Here is a 14,797-nt window from a genome sequence, read left to right on the forward strand (position 1 = left end):
CGACGATTTTGAGATGTGATTGATCTGTTATGATGATGTTGTTATGACAACAATGTGTATTATGCTGTCGATGAATGTATATGATCAATAAGCTGATGTTACCATATATGAGGAATATGATTACATGTTTATATGTGTATGAATAATGATTAGAAGTTAGGGACTCTGGTTGGTGAAAAAGAATGTTGGAAACCAAGAATCATACTTTAGGAGTTATGACTTGTGTGTCCATGCATGAATGTATCACAACACTGCTATTCATAAGATTTCGTTTCTACGCATTTCTACTGTAATTTTTCGATCTGTGAAATTTTTTTATATGAGACTGTCACTTTATCAGAAACAGCTGTTGTAAATTGTTGGGTAAGAAAGCTAAGTGACCTTGACGTAATGCATTGTGGGCACCCAGCTGCGCCAGTCGCCTGTAGAGAAAGCCATTAGGGGGAGAAAAAAGAGTCCATTAACCTCGCTATTGACATTCCTTTGTAGAAAGCATCGCAAATGTGACACGCTATTACTTGGAATCATATTATTATTCTTTGGAGCTCATACCTTGTGCTACTTACTGAAATGCCTATGAATTGATGGGAAATATTCTTACATCTGCACACCTGATTATGACGAGTGTCTTTCTATGAGAGTTGAGAGAATTTCTACTGACTTATGAAATGCCACATGGCTATTGAATGATGTTTTTATGCTTTGCTTTGTACATAGTTGCTTATTTCATTTTATATCTGGTTTCCAGCTTTGTTTCAGCATTGATTTTACAAAATAAAATTAAATGCATTTGTTAATGTGAACACTTTCTATCAACAGATCTATTAAATAATAGTTTTATGATCCACATTCTTCGAAAAAGGAGCACTTGGAAAGGAAAGAACAATAAGAAGGGACTAATAACAGTAACTGCATACATAATATTCTTTTCAAGTACTTGGTAATTTTTTTTTGTAGAATAAATTGTTGTGGTGCACCACTTTAATGACATAGACATTAAGATGTGAATAGACATTTCCCTTGTCTGCATTGTTGTCTTTAGTGTACAATTTTTCTGCTTGTGGGTTTGTCGTGTTTAGATATAAGTTATTCCATTTGCTGCTACAGTTTGCCAGGCATGGTGCTACTGAATTTCTCTTTGTATTGCTCTGTTAAGCCAGTTTTACTATTGATTTATTTTTCTTGTTGCTGCACATTGGCTCATATTAGTTGTAACATTGCATTTGCTTTGCTAATTTATATTTACTGCTGCTAGCTTTGCCAATTTGCATTTTTTTGTTATTGCTGTTTATGTTAATTGATTTGTGCAGCTGCATTGCCTCGTCCCTTAGTTTATGTATCTGAGCTCAGTAGATTTAAGTTAGCTTAAGAGGGGGTAGTCTATATAAGAAACTAACTGTGAAGAATATGGAAAGAATGCATTGAGAAGTTATATGAAAAATATTTGTGCAAAAATAAGTATTGTACTAAGTGAAATATTTATTTTGAAAGAGGATATGAACAAAACAGTAGGGTTTAGGGACAACAGGCTTAGATAGATTTTTTTTTTCTTTTCTTTGCAGGAGCAAATGTTGAAATTAGAGGAAAGATCTATGGAATGAAGTTTTGGGTTGGACTGCAGTACCACATGTCTCACTGAAATAAACCCTGTCCTTTCCTTTTGTGTTATTCTCCTATGTGTTTTTGTACCCTTGTGTATTTGTGGTCTTCCAGTCTTTGTATGTTTATCTGATAAGAGTTATGTTGTAGAATTTTTCTAATACTATGTTATTTACTTTGTAAATATGTTTAGACATTATTAATTCTGTTCCGTTTCAATGGTCATGTGTAAAATTAATGTTTCGAAAACTATTCTCATTATTTTGTTTATTTAATCATGTCATAATTCCTGTAACACTGATGTATATGTTATTTCGATTCTTTTGTAAAGCCGATATTACTACAAATGTTATCTGTATTGTGATGTTCTTTAATGATGTATTCTCATGTCGTAAATTTATAATTTTATAGACACCAGTTCTTCAAATTAGTTTCATTTCACTGCACGCATTTTTGTTGGTCATTGTACATGCACAATATGTGAGAAGAAAACGGGGACTGTTAGCATTTGCAGGTGTGATGATGGTTCAGCAAGGTACTGGTTAACAGCTCTGCTGGTTCTAAGGACATTCCAAAAAGTTTGTGAATGCAAAAGTGGTGGTTTATGGACTTGCTATATTGTCCGCAAGACTCTTCGATGGTGATTGTGCACCCAAACAGTCGCAACAGATGGCTGCTGGCCATTTGTACAAGGATTACGGTGAGTCTACACCTTTGCTGGCCCAGCAATACCATTACCTCTACAAGGACTGCAGTGGGTCTGCACCTTTGATGGCCCACCAATACAATACTGTCTACCAGGACTACAGTGGGTCTGCTCTGTGATGACCTACCTACCAATATTCTTCAAAACTTCGACTGACTCTGCTGTGTGCTTGCTCTGTTGTGGTCCATTACCTGTCTGCATGTCAAGAGTTAGCACTGTCTTTCCGTTGGAAGGACAACACTACTTCTTCAAGACTGCATGGAAACCCACTACTTCCGTGTGCATTTTCTTTCACTGCTCACACTTTGAGAAAAAAACTGCAATTTCTACTGTGATGAATATTCAGGACTATCTTTATGAGAACAATTTTTGCTTTTGACCAACAGTATATCAATAAGTGTGTGCATTTGATATCTTTGTTATTGTGCTATGTAAATGGGCTGTTTAGGTTTTTATGTTGGTAACGCCAAGTAGCGCTCTGTATCAAAATCACTGACTGTGCTGTGTGCAGTCTGTGGCTGGTTTGTATTGTTGGAATATTTACTATTGTAGTGTTGGGCAGGTGAAGAGCGCGTAGCGTTGCGCAGTTGGAGGTGAGCCGCCAGCAGTGGTGGATGTGGGAACAGAGATCGCAGAGTTTTGAGAGCAGACGATCTGGACGTGTGTCCGTCAGAAAAACGAAATTTGTAAGACAGGATGTCATGAACTGATTTTTTATATATATATATATATATATATATATATATATATATATATATATATATATATAATGACTTTTGAACACTATTAAGGTGAATACATTGTTTGTTCTCTATCAAAATCTTTCATTTGTTAACTATGCCTATCAGTAGTTAGTGCTTTCAGTAGTTAGAATCCTTCTTTATTTAGCTGGCAGTATTGGCTCTCGCTGTATTGCAGTAGTTCGAGTAACGAAGATTTTTGTGAGGTAAGTGATTCATGAAAGGTATAGATTATTGTTATTCACGGCCATTCTTTTGTAGGGATTATTGTAAGACAGATTGCGTTGCGCTAAAAATATTGTGTGTCAGAATAAGCAAAGACAGAAATGTCTGAGTACGTTCAGTTTTGCTCAGCTGTTTGAAAATCAAATAACGTAAGGGGTTTACCAGCACAGTAATTCATAAATTTTTCTAAGGGGAGGTTTCAGGCTTAACGTAATGCCCAAGGAGAAAGGCAGACTTGTGTTGATCCACTGTGCCTTCCGTAACGGCGTAATCACCCAGAGAACGCCTCTGGTCTGGACCCTTCTGACGACTGTTGCAGGCTTTTTGCTTGCTGGCTTGAGATGGGGCCGCACACGCCAACGGCCATCTGTCCGATGCAGCATAAAACGTGAGTCATCTGAAAAAGGCAGTGGACGTCCACCTGCGGTATTGGCGTGCAAATCCCAGCTTTCGTCGCTAATGAACGACAACCAGCATGGGTGCACGAATCAGGCACCTGCTGCGGAGGCCAATACGCCGCAACGTTCACTAAATGGTCGTTGAGGAGACACTGTTGAATACCCCTCGGGTCAATTGGGTGGTCAGTCAGTCAACAGTTACACGTCTATTCGACCTAACACATCTCTCCACCACAGTTGCCTCGGCACCGGCTTTGGAGAGCGCCATTTTTCGATACACGGTATACTTTAACGACGGTGGCAAGTGAACAGCTCACGAATTTGGCCATTTCGGAAATGCATCCACCCTTGACCCAAAAACTAATCATCGTGCTCTTATGGATGCCAAATAAATCGCTCTGTTTCGCAGTGCCAACAACGACTCCACTGTCTTCCGCGCCGCCTCCACTGCTAGCGCTCCCACCTCCCGCCTGTGAGTGGCTGCTGCACGCTGACATCGGACACGGTAGGCGGCCACTTCAGTGTGACTGGTCTGTGTATGTATTCGTTAAGAAAGGACTCTGTGAGTTTACACATACACACACCAAACTTTCGACGTCAGTGAGTGCTCTTTAACCTTAAAGTTCTTATCAGTCGTGCCTATATGCCACATGCACCTGTTTTAATGAGTGATACGGACAAGTTAAATATTTAATTTAAAGCTTCACTGTACTTGGAAAGTGTGAGAAATCTATCATATACTGATGCAGTTTTACTTTGCTCGAATTCTCGTGATGCCCTAGCATATTCTGCGATAAGCATGAAGCATGCAAGCTGCGTACGTTGTAATCAGTAATACAGACTACTTAGATGCTGGAATATTAAATTTTTAGAAGATTGATTGTGCCTGAAAAGTGTGAGGAATTTCACAGTAAACGATAAATATTCTCTTTTTATTTTCTAAATATCGGCTCTGTCATTATCTTCGACGTCACACCTCTCAATCTTTGGTTATCTCTCTCGTAAGTGTGTTTATAAACAGGCCATGTCTTTCTGCAGTTTAAGCGACACATCGTAATAAGACACGTTGTTCCTTCCTAAAATTGAACACTTTAACCGGGCCGTCTCTAAACAAAATGGTCTGTGTGTGGTGGTACTGTCTAATAGATGTTAGTGTACCTGGCTGCACGTTTTATTTTAGCGAAGCATAGTTTCCTGAAATGTAGTAGCACTTCTAGTGATAGCTGTCATCTATCGTATTTTTTCTTGTGAGGCTTTATTTCCTACACTATAACTACTTGCAGATTTGGGGGGTAGGATTTCTAATTTTCCATTAACACAATTTGAGCATTTCCGCCATCTTGCATTTTTTAATGCCAACTAGGAACAAGGAGTACTGCAGTGTGTGAGTGGTTGCCGATAGGGGAAAGAGGCCATGGTTTTTAATTTTCAACTAATGCGATTGGTCTGTTTCTGCCATATTGAATTTTTCGTTGTTTTTTAATTTTTAATACTGTGCCACGATTGATTGGAGATGGGATCGAGAGGAGGGCGAGGAGTCTGGTTACGTCATGAGGTCCGGGCCAAGGTCAAAGGTCATTGACCCTGCGATTGAATGTTGTCAACATGCTGAAACATTTGCGCGTTTCACGGTTGATTAATTCAGAAGTGTTCCAGATAGTTGGTGGACATACTGCTAAAACGATGACGAAGACAACGACAAAAGTAAGTGTGAACGTACAGTCTTCAAAACAATCTGAAGTAAAACGTTGTCTCCTCAAGGGAGTGCAATGTCTGTGATATTGTACATAATTTCAGTAGAACATAACAAAATGTCTTGACAGAATTAAATTTCCTTGGTCAGTCTTTTACAGTGAGAATGCACGTCGAACATATTGGAATTCTGATGAAAAGAACTAACAAGGTAGGCCGTTTGGAGATAGAAATTCGAAAATACTGTTTAACATCTATAGCAGGCAAAAGCAAAACATTAAATCTTGCAAGGAAAATGCCTCAGAAACGGTTATCCGATTCTACTCATATTTGTCAAGCAGCTGGTGTACAACCTGAAATGAAGGATGTTTTGGCTCAGCCCCAAATCCCACCCCCCCCCCCCCCACCATCCTGTTTTTGCTTTGTGAAAAATACCCCTCAAGTACATGATACGCAGTCGACTCAGAACTGACGAGATCGATAGATAATTGAAAATTGAGCAATGTCCACTATCATCTTTGGGAGTCGCAAACACAATTTCCTAGAAATCGAGTAAGAAACTTTTTAGACTGTTCAAGGACAGCGCAGTTGACGTAGCGAGCGAGGTATCTGGCTACGGAGCTGAGTACCTGTGTTCGACTCCCAGTTGCATTTTACAGGTTTTCTTATTTGTGTTTTCATTCGTTTCGAAATTAGTAGGCATGGGAGAATTAATAAAGTAAGTAAAACAATGTAGGTAAATAAATTTCTCAAGCGACTTGCTTTGGTAATGTTTTGAAAATTAGTCTGGTCGCTTTACAACGACTCTTTTACGCACTCTGTTACATGTCCTCAATTTCCTTCGATAAGTCGTCTGACCCTCGCCATCTCTAAACATGTTCTCACACATGGTGGCTCAAAATGGCTCTGAGCACTATGGGACTTAACACCTGAGGTCATCAGTCCCCTAGAACTTAGAACTACTTAAACCTAACTAACCTAAGGACATCACACACATCCATTCCCGAGGCAGGATTCGAACTTGCGACCGTAGCGGTCGCGCGGTTCCAGACTGTAGCGCCTAGAACCGCTCGGCCACCCCGGCCGGCACACATGGTGGTATTAGGCTGCCCACACCAGGAGTTCAGTATCAGACATAACTTTTTATCAGCAACGTATAGTTTTAAAATGTTTTTAAGGTACGTTTCGTAAACTGAATTTGTTAATTTCCCGGATGTGGGGAAAGTGACGTATCGATTTTTCAGGAGCTGGTTAGACGATTGACCGCTTCTGTACCTTGAGGGTATATTTTCTCTTCTCGCTCTAGTAAATTATTAAGTGTTTCCTGATTCATATAATTAGAGAAAGAGCATACAGAAATAGCTTAATGATGGAAAGGAATTTATTAATCAACACAATTTGTGATTTTTCGATGCGCTAATAATACATGATACATAAGGATGGAAAGAAATGGAAACATTTCAGAGCTAGTATCTGCGTAGAAGAGCAATGTTTCTTTAAATGGATCGAACTTGGAAAGCCAAATCTGGTACTTTTACGGCCATGTAATATCTTTTTACGATTGCAGAAATGGCTGCAGATCAGTAGCATCATCTTAACAGCAACCCCAACGACAGTTTCGCTCCCCGATCACAATTCTGTAAAGTGCATTCGAAAACAAGATTAGGACAAGAAATATTAGTAATATTAAGCAAAACTGATTCAGGTTTAGATCAGATGTAATTACTGTAAGATGTACAACAGGATCATTTTCTGCTAACCATGCAGACAAATAAGGCGCCAGCAACAAGGGATACAATAAGAAAAAGAGGTATCAAATGTATTTCAGACGAAAACATAACGAGAGCATCACAGAGATTATAGTGTCTACACTGTGTTCATGATATGCATAAACCTGATGTAAACATTACATCATGTATTCTTCCGCGTTTGCTTCAATCTCATTGGATTTTATTTTGCGTGGAGCGGGAGGCAAGCTGTATCCAGTACAGTAAATCACGATCATTAGGATACGTTTTACGCTGTGTTACGCACACATACAGACTGAGCGATAATGCGGGACAACAGCTTTACCGGCGCATTTAATTTGGCCAGCCAGCTGGTCTACAAAAGCTGCAATGATATGAACAGTTGCAGTTCAGACGTAAAAAGCGACGAGCAGACGAACAATACTATCGAAGGTCATTTAATCTTTAAAGAGAATGAAATAACATTCGGCAAAGCCCCAGCACTACCACACGCTTCTTAGGTGACCAGACGGCAAGAATAAAATACTCTCGTTCTCACCTAACATGTTATTCTAATGACAAACAAGAGCGATGAAAATTCGTTTAACAAAGTGTAATTTTTCTGAGAGAGCTAGGTGTGATGCAAAAGCATACTGCAGGGCTTTCACCGTATTGTTGAACACTGAAATCACTGAAGGTGTCAATTACATTCAGTCGTCTGGTAATCTTTTGGCTCGTTCCTTATCCGAAACCGAGAAATACATTTCAGTTCTGGAAGTGTCATCTGCTACGCTGATGACAAGTCGTTCTACTACAGAATCCACGAGGCCGCCCAGGCGCCGCACATTCTCCTCTTCTCTTATGACGTGCCGTTCTGCTGTATCCCGTCAGCGTTCGGAGGTGACGTGTGAAACAGATGCGTGCGTTAGTTCCGGTACGTCTGGCAGCTTAACAGTCTTAATATGGCTTCAGATCGGTTCTGTTGTGTTCATTCTGTAATGGTACAGCGGCAAATGTAAAAATGCAGTATTTGTGTGGTTTGCTCGATGTTGTGAAAATGATTTTTTCATGTTTCTTCTTCAAAGTCGATATTTTTATAAATCTATGAGAAACATTAAGAACAACCTATTTCTTGGCAGTTTTCATCAACCGAGCAGGAAGCACCCTCAGCCATTTTGACACTACGTATTAACAACGCGACAATCAGGGCACATCAATACAGAGACTGTGACTGTACGCGAGTTGTTGAAATAAAAACTACATAGCTAAAGCGAGACTAAGAAATACCATGATGGCAGTTAATACATTAGAAGATCTTAAAGTTTCATTTTTTTAACGTAACTCAGTAATAAGACATGTAATACAAAGTACCTACTTCCAAGAGCGTGTACGTGTGCTACGGCTTCTGACGAATCATCGCGTTTGTGTTTGTTTACCTTGGGTTTATTCTTACAATAAACAGGGTACGACGTCTGAGATCTTCGTACACTGTGGATTCATTTTTCCTAATTTTAATTTTCTATGGCCTACTGCAGGGACCAAATTAATGATTAGTTTTCCTTTTTTTTAAGCACAGGAAAACCTTAGGCAACAATTTTCGATGTGCCTTGATGGAATATTGCGGCAAGGGATCGTTTTTCTTCGTTATGCGATAACTTGCGTCGAATGTTCGTCCACGCAGCAATTTTAATCGGAAATGTAAGGCGTAAGATTTTGATTATTTACTAAACCAAAACGTTTAAGATATTTATTTGCGTACCTTGTTGTTGTTACTTAGAGATACTCTTACCTTCTGAAGTCTTCCAGTCTACCAATTTCAATGCGGAAGAAAACTTAAATGAAAAAAAAAAAACTGGAAAATATATTTGGGAATCGAACAAAGACTGTCCGCTCCGCAACCAGATGCTTTGGCCGCTGCGTCAGCGGCGCTTAGACAAACGGATAAGTTATGCGTTTATTGGGACATATGGGACAGTCCAAAAAGTGATTTCCTCGTTTTTTAGAAAAAATTGCTTTTGCGGATCGCCCCCCACTCCCTCGCCCGCCCCATCCCCCACCACCATCCATATAAGACAATAAAAAGTGTCCCGTTCTCAATTATCTATCGAGCACTTCAATTTTGAACCGATTCTACGTCATGACTTCTAGGGGTGGCTTTCTCAAAATCTAGGAAGAGAGGGTGAACCGAAGTATGAGTCTTTCGTTTTAGGTTGTACAGTCCTGCTGAAAAGTATCCGAACGACCTGAATTCCATTTCGCCTGATTCGAATGCAACCCACATAGCGCAGCTGTCTAGCAGGTCCTCTAATCGCCCCTCGGTACAGTCGTTTGACTATTGAAAATGGTTCCAACAAGTCACCACTAGAAAACACTAATCTGTATCGAAATAACTCAAGATGTAAAGTAATACCAAGGTACTACAAATATCAGGGAATATCTTATCACAGATAAGACGGTTCTTAAGGCTTGTAAGCTCACATTTATTACAATAAATTACATACCTGAAATGTTACCACTCTCATTATTACGTCAGATAGGTAATTTACGTAGTAAGTTCGCCGTATTCATGATTTCCTCTTCAAAATAATATACTGTGCTTATTATTTAACACAAAATGACATTAAAAATTTAAGTTATTCACGAGCAGCTAGTTGAGAATATGTATGAACTTCAAATGACACGACGAACCGTCTCGTTCTGCATATGGATTCAAACCCAGGTCATGCAGGCTAAGCAAAGATTTCGTGACTGACGGAAACTAACAGTCATTCCTGACTAGGAATACAGAGAGAGATATACCTCGATTTTAGACAGTATCCGTTACCAAATATCAACTTTGAATTACATAACGTAAACATTTTTAACGGACGCGAATTCCTGCCCAGCATCTATTGTCCTTGTTAACGAACTACGAGAGACAGAGATGTTAAATATTGCTTCTTCACAAGTAACTTACTTGAAATGCTGTGAGGTAAAGCTTTGTGTCAGACAGGGATTCGAACCCAGAACCTAACTGGATTGTCATCGAAGCACAATCAAGTGTGACTTATCGGATTTTCTCGGCAGTAGCTAGATGTTTTAACTGAAATGACGAGACGAAACATTAATTGTTTCTTTCCCAGGACTCCAAACTGGCACCTATCGCTGTTATATTCTAGAGAAAACGAACGTTAAAAATGGGTTTGTTACACCAGCAGCGACACGCGAGCATGTTTAACCTAGAAATAATATGACGAAAAGTTCAATGCTGACTGAGAATTGAACCCCACACATATCGTTGTTGACTGCACACAAAGAGACGTCAGCTACCGAATTTTTCTCCACCAGCAGCTCGGAATAACATCCTTGAATTAACAATGATTTCGCAAACAGTTCCGTGTCTCACTGGGACTCAAAAACGTCAGATATCGTTAGTGTTGACAACGAATGAAAATACATTAAAAATCAAAATTATTACCCACCAGCAGATAGGTGTTCTCATGCTAGAGCTTGATAATACATAATGAAAGCTTTAGTGCCGGGCCAGGATTCCAACCCTTTCACGCGCGATATGTGGAGATGTTGAGGAATCTGCAGTTTTGAACAAACAACAAATTGCAGTCGAGCTGTATTGTCACGAAGGGATCAAACTCCGCGTTAAGGGTGGTCTGAGTTGCATTCCCATTTCAGGACCAATTTTATCGACATACAGAAGCTCAAATAGAAGATGGAATAAGTGTCCTGTGACCCTACATAGCTTTTTTTTCGTCACTAGAAATAAATAAATAGTATAAGGAAGGTTATTGTTGATAGAGTTTCTACGTGTCACGGCTCCTGACTTTATTGAGGTTCAACCTAACGTCTACTTGGTAGAGAAGGAATATCATGTTTAACACGAATGTCAGACCACAATGCCTTTATACCTTCTTCACTTGGCGTAGCCAGAGGAGAACAGAATCTGTCTCTCCTTATCAAAAATCGTCAGCAGAAGTTGCAATCGAACCCGGACCATACGTATATGAACCTAGCACCAATCCAATAGACCACCGAATTCTCTTCTGTAACACTCATTTTTCTATCATAACAATGTTGCGCCACACTGGATGAGAATTCTGACACACAGGCTCCTTGTAGTGGTTTGCAGCATGTTCAGAAAATTCATTTACTTGGTTGACCGAATCGCCATGAGCTAGCTGCCTCGGCTAGCCAGTGCATACATTCTACTCTATTTTGTAATCACCGAAATAAATTCACGTAACTGACACCTACACAGAACTGCCAACAGTGCAGGATGCAGAAATTTAAATGGGAAGTGTTCCTTTCGACTCTATTGCGCTATCTGTTTGTTAAAAACGTCGTGCAGTGCAAAAGAAAAGCTGTAACTGTCTGTCTCTCAGAAGTTTAGATCCGGCCATATGCATTATCTCACATTACTGTGGAATGCGGAAGTTCTGGAAGTGTTGTAGCTATGTGTTAGCTAGTAGCGTAACGGTAAGCGTCGCGCACTGTTGATAAGACGTCGCGAGTTAGGATACGTTCGCTACTACATATTTTAAAACGCCATACTGCTGTCTGCTGAAGTTATCGATCTAATGGAACTTTGAACATAATTCCCTTCACTTCTCAACCCAAAATAGTCGCATGTGGAAAAAGGGCTAACTTCTGCGACATTTTGTTCTTTTCAGGTTTAATAGATGGCCAGGCTGCAGATGCATCTCGAAACTTATGTGTTATGTATGGGGAGAGCGCATCGTGCCAAAATACGTCAGAAAAGTATTTTCTACATTAGCTGTCGTGTGGCAGTGGCATTTTATTCTTCATCAAACCGTGTTTGACAGCTTTAACTCAGAACAAGTTTTCTACATGCATGTAATCAATAAACTGCATGTGCATTGTCAGACTGTTATAGATAACATCAGAGAATTCGCATATATCGTTGATGATTAATTTCTCTCTCATGTTAACTAATGTTTTAACAACACTAAAAGAAACCGTACGAATATTGTGCACTGTATCACAAGAAATGAAATAAAACTACCCACGATACCTTACGACGAAAGTCTGATTCATTAAAACTGAGTATCTGTACACAAGCGTGCCTCTATCGGCACGAATTAGTAAAATACTAATCACTTAGATTTCGATTGTGTCTGCGTTTGATTGGTATGCTGTGTCATACTCAAGTGGTACGTAAATTTGGTATTTCATAAATAATGTTACGTATTCCTAGAAACCCAAAATTAGCTTGTCAGCAGCGGAAAGAGGCGTTACCTGTTGTGCAGCGTTGTAAGTTTTTCACCATTGCACTATGAGTCGAATTCCTTATCGATGTGTGATCTAACTGCTTGTAGCTGTTTCACAGAAGGGATAAAAACGTGACAGTCAGCAAGACTGGAACCGCAAAGCATAACACACACTTTCTCAGAGATTAGCACGTTTCCGCAGAGCTAGATAAGAGGCAGGCGTCTAGCTTTCCTCTTACGGGACCAGTACTGTCTAGAACTCGTAAACGGCTATTTAAAGGACGACATTAGATGCGATTTTCACGTGCAACGACTTTCCTGGGCTGAAAAACGTCTCAGGTTAATCAATGGAAATGACAGGAAAAAGCAAGTGAACTTTGAGGCTTAATCCTGTGCACACCAGGAAGTAACTCGTGATCACAGAATTGCCAAATATACCTTGCCCTGTTGCAAAATCTCAGTTACATTACCAGCAGGAAGAAGTCGAACCGATGTGATCCTACACTGGGCTGGGAAGTGACCATAGCTGACGTCTCAAAGACGCGGCTGCTACGGCCTGGAATACGTAATGCGTCTGATTCACATTTCTGTAACTGTGTTTAGCGACTGGAGCGTTGTTACTAATGAAACGTCCCATTAGAACAATTATACATGACTGTGCTTAAACTGACACACAATATTTTTAGCGCAACGCAATCTGACTTTCAAAAATCCCTACAAAAGTATGGCCCTGACTAACATTAACCTATACGTTTCAAAAATCAGTTACCTCACATAAATCTTGGTTACTCGAACTACTGCAATACAGCGAGCGCCACTACTGCCAGCTAAATAAAAGATTCAAACTACGGAAGGCACTAATTACTAATAGGCATAGTTAGGTAATGAAAGATTTTGATAGAGAACAAACAATGTATTTACCTCAATAGTGTTCAATAGTCATAATGTATATAGCAGTTCATGACATCCAGTCTTACAAATTTCAAAACTCCGCCGTCTCTCTCCCCACACCCATCACTGCTGGCGGCTCACCTCCAACTGCGCAACGCTATGCGCTGTTAACAGCCAACAGTCCAACACTACAATGGCGAATATTACAACGATGCCACCCAGCCACAGACTGCACACAGCACAACCAGTGATTTTCATATAGAGCGCTACATGGCGTTACCAATATAAAAAACTAAGCACCCTACTTACATAGCCCCCATGCTCCCCACAAAAAATTTTACAAATTTTTTTGGGCACTGGCCAATACATATTTGTTAAAATTTTTTCCACAATTACAATAACAAAGAAATCAAATGCACACACTTACTGATACAATGTTGGTCAAAAGCCAAAATTTTCTCACAGTCCATAAAGACAGTCCTGATCATCCATCACAGTAAAATTGCAGTGTTTTTCTCAAAGTCTGAGCAGTAAAAGAAAATGCACACGGAAGTAGTTGATTTCCATGCAGTCTTGAAGAAGTAGTGTTGTCCTTCCATCACAGTAAAATTGCAGTGTTTTTCTCAAAGTCTGAGCAGTAAAAGAAAATGCACACGGAAGTAGTGGATTTCCATGCAGTCTTGAAGAAGTAGCGTTTTCCTTCCAACGGAAAGACAGTGCTGACTCTCGACATGCAGACAGGTAATGGGCCACAACAGAGCTAACTCACAGTAGTGTCAAGCGAAGTTTTGAAGAATATTGGTAGGTAGGTCATCACAGAGTAGACACACTGTAGTCCTGGTAGAGATTATGGTATTGGTGGGCCATCAAAGATGCAGACCCACTATACCCCTTGTAGAGATAATGGTATTGGTGGGCCATCAAACATGCAGACCCACTGTAGTCCTTGTAGAAATAATGGTATTGGTGGGCCATCAAAGATGCAGACCCACTGTAGTCCTTGTAGAGAAGGCCAGCAGCCATCTGTTGCGACTGTGCAGGTGCACAATCATCATCAAAGAGTCTTGCGGACAATATAGCAAGTCCATGAACCACCACTTGTGCACTCACAAAAAAATGTTTTTGAAATGTCCTTAGAACCAGCAATGCTGTTATCCAGTCCCTCGCTGAATTATTAACACACGTACAAACACTAACAGTCCTCCTTTTTTTCACATATTGTGCATATACTACGACCAACAGAAACGTGTGCAGTGAAATGTAACCTACAAGTTACTTAATTTGATGAGCTGGTGTCAATTACAATTTTATAACATAAGAATACAATTACGTAGGTACAAAATACATCATTAAAGAACATAACAATACAGATAACATTTTTAGTAAAACAGGCTTTACAAAAGAATAGAAACAAACATGTACATCAGTGTTACAAGAATTATGACATAAGTAAATACATAAAAGATCAGAATTATTATTGAAACATCAACTTCACACATGAGCATTAAAACAGAACAGAATTAATAATGTCTAACATCTTTACAAAGTAAATAACATATTATTAATGCAAATTATATTTGAGGATAACAGTATTCCT

The sequence above is a fragment of the Schistocerca piceifrons genome, chromosome 8 (genome assembly GCF_021461385.2).
Source record: "Schistocerca piceifrons isolate TAMUIC-IGC-003096 chromosome 8, iqSchPice1.1, whole genome shotgun sequence".
Taxonomy (NCBI): Eukaryota; Metazoa; Arthropoda; class Insecta; order Orthoptera; family Acrididae; genus Schistocerca; species Schistocerca piceifrons.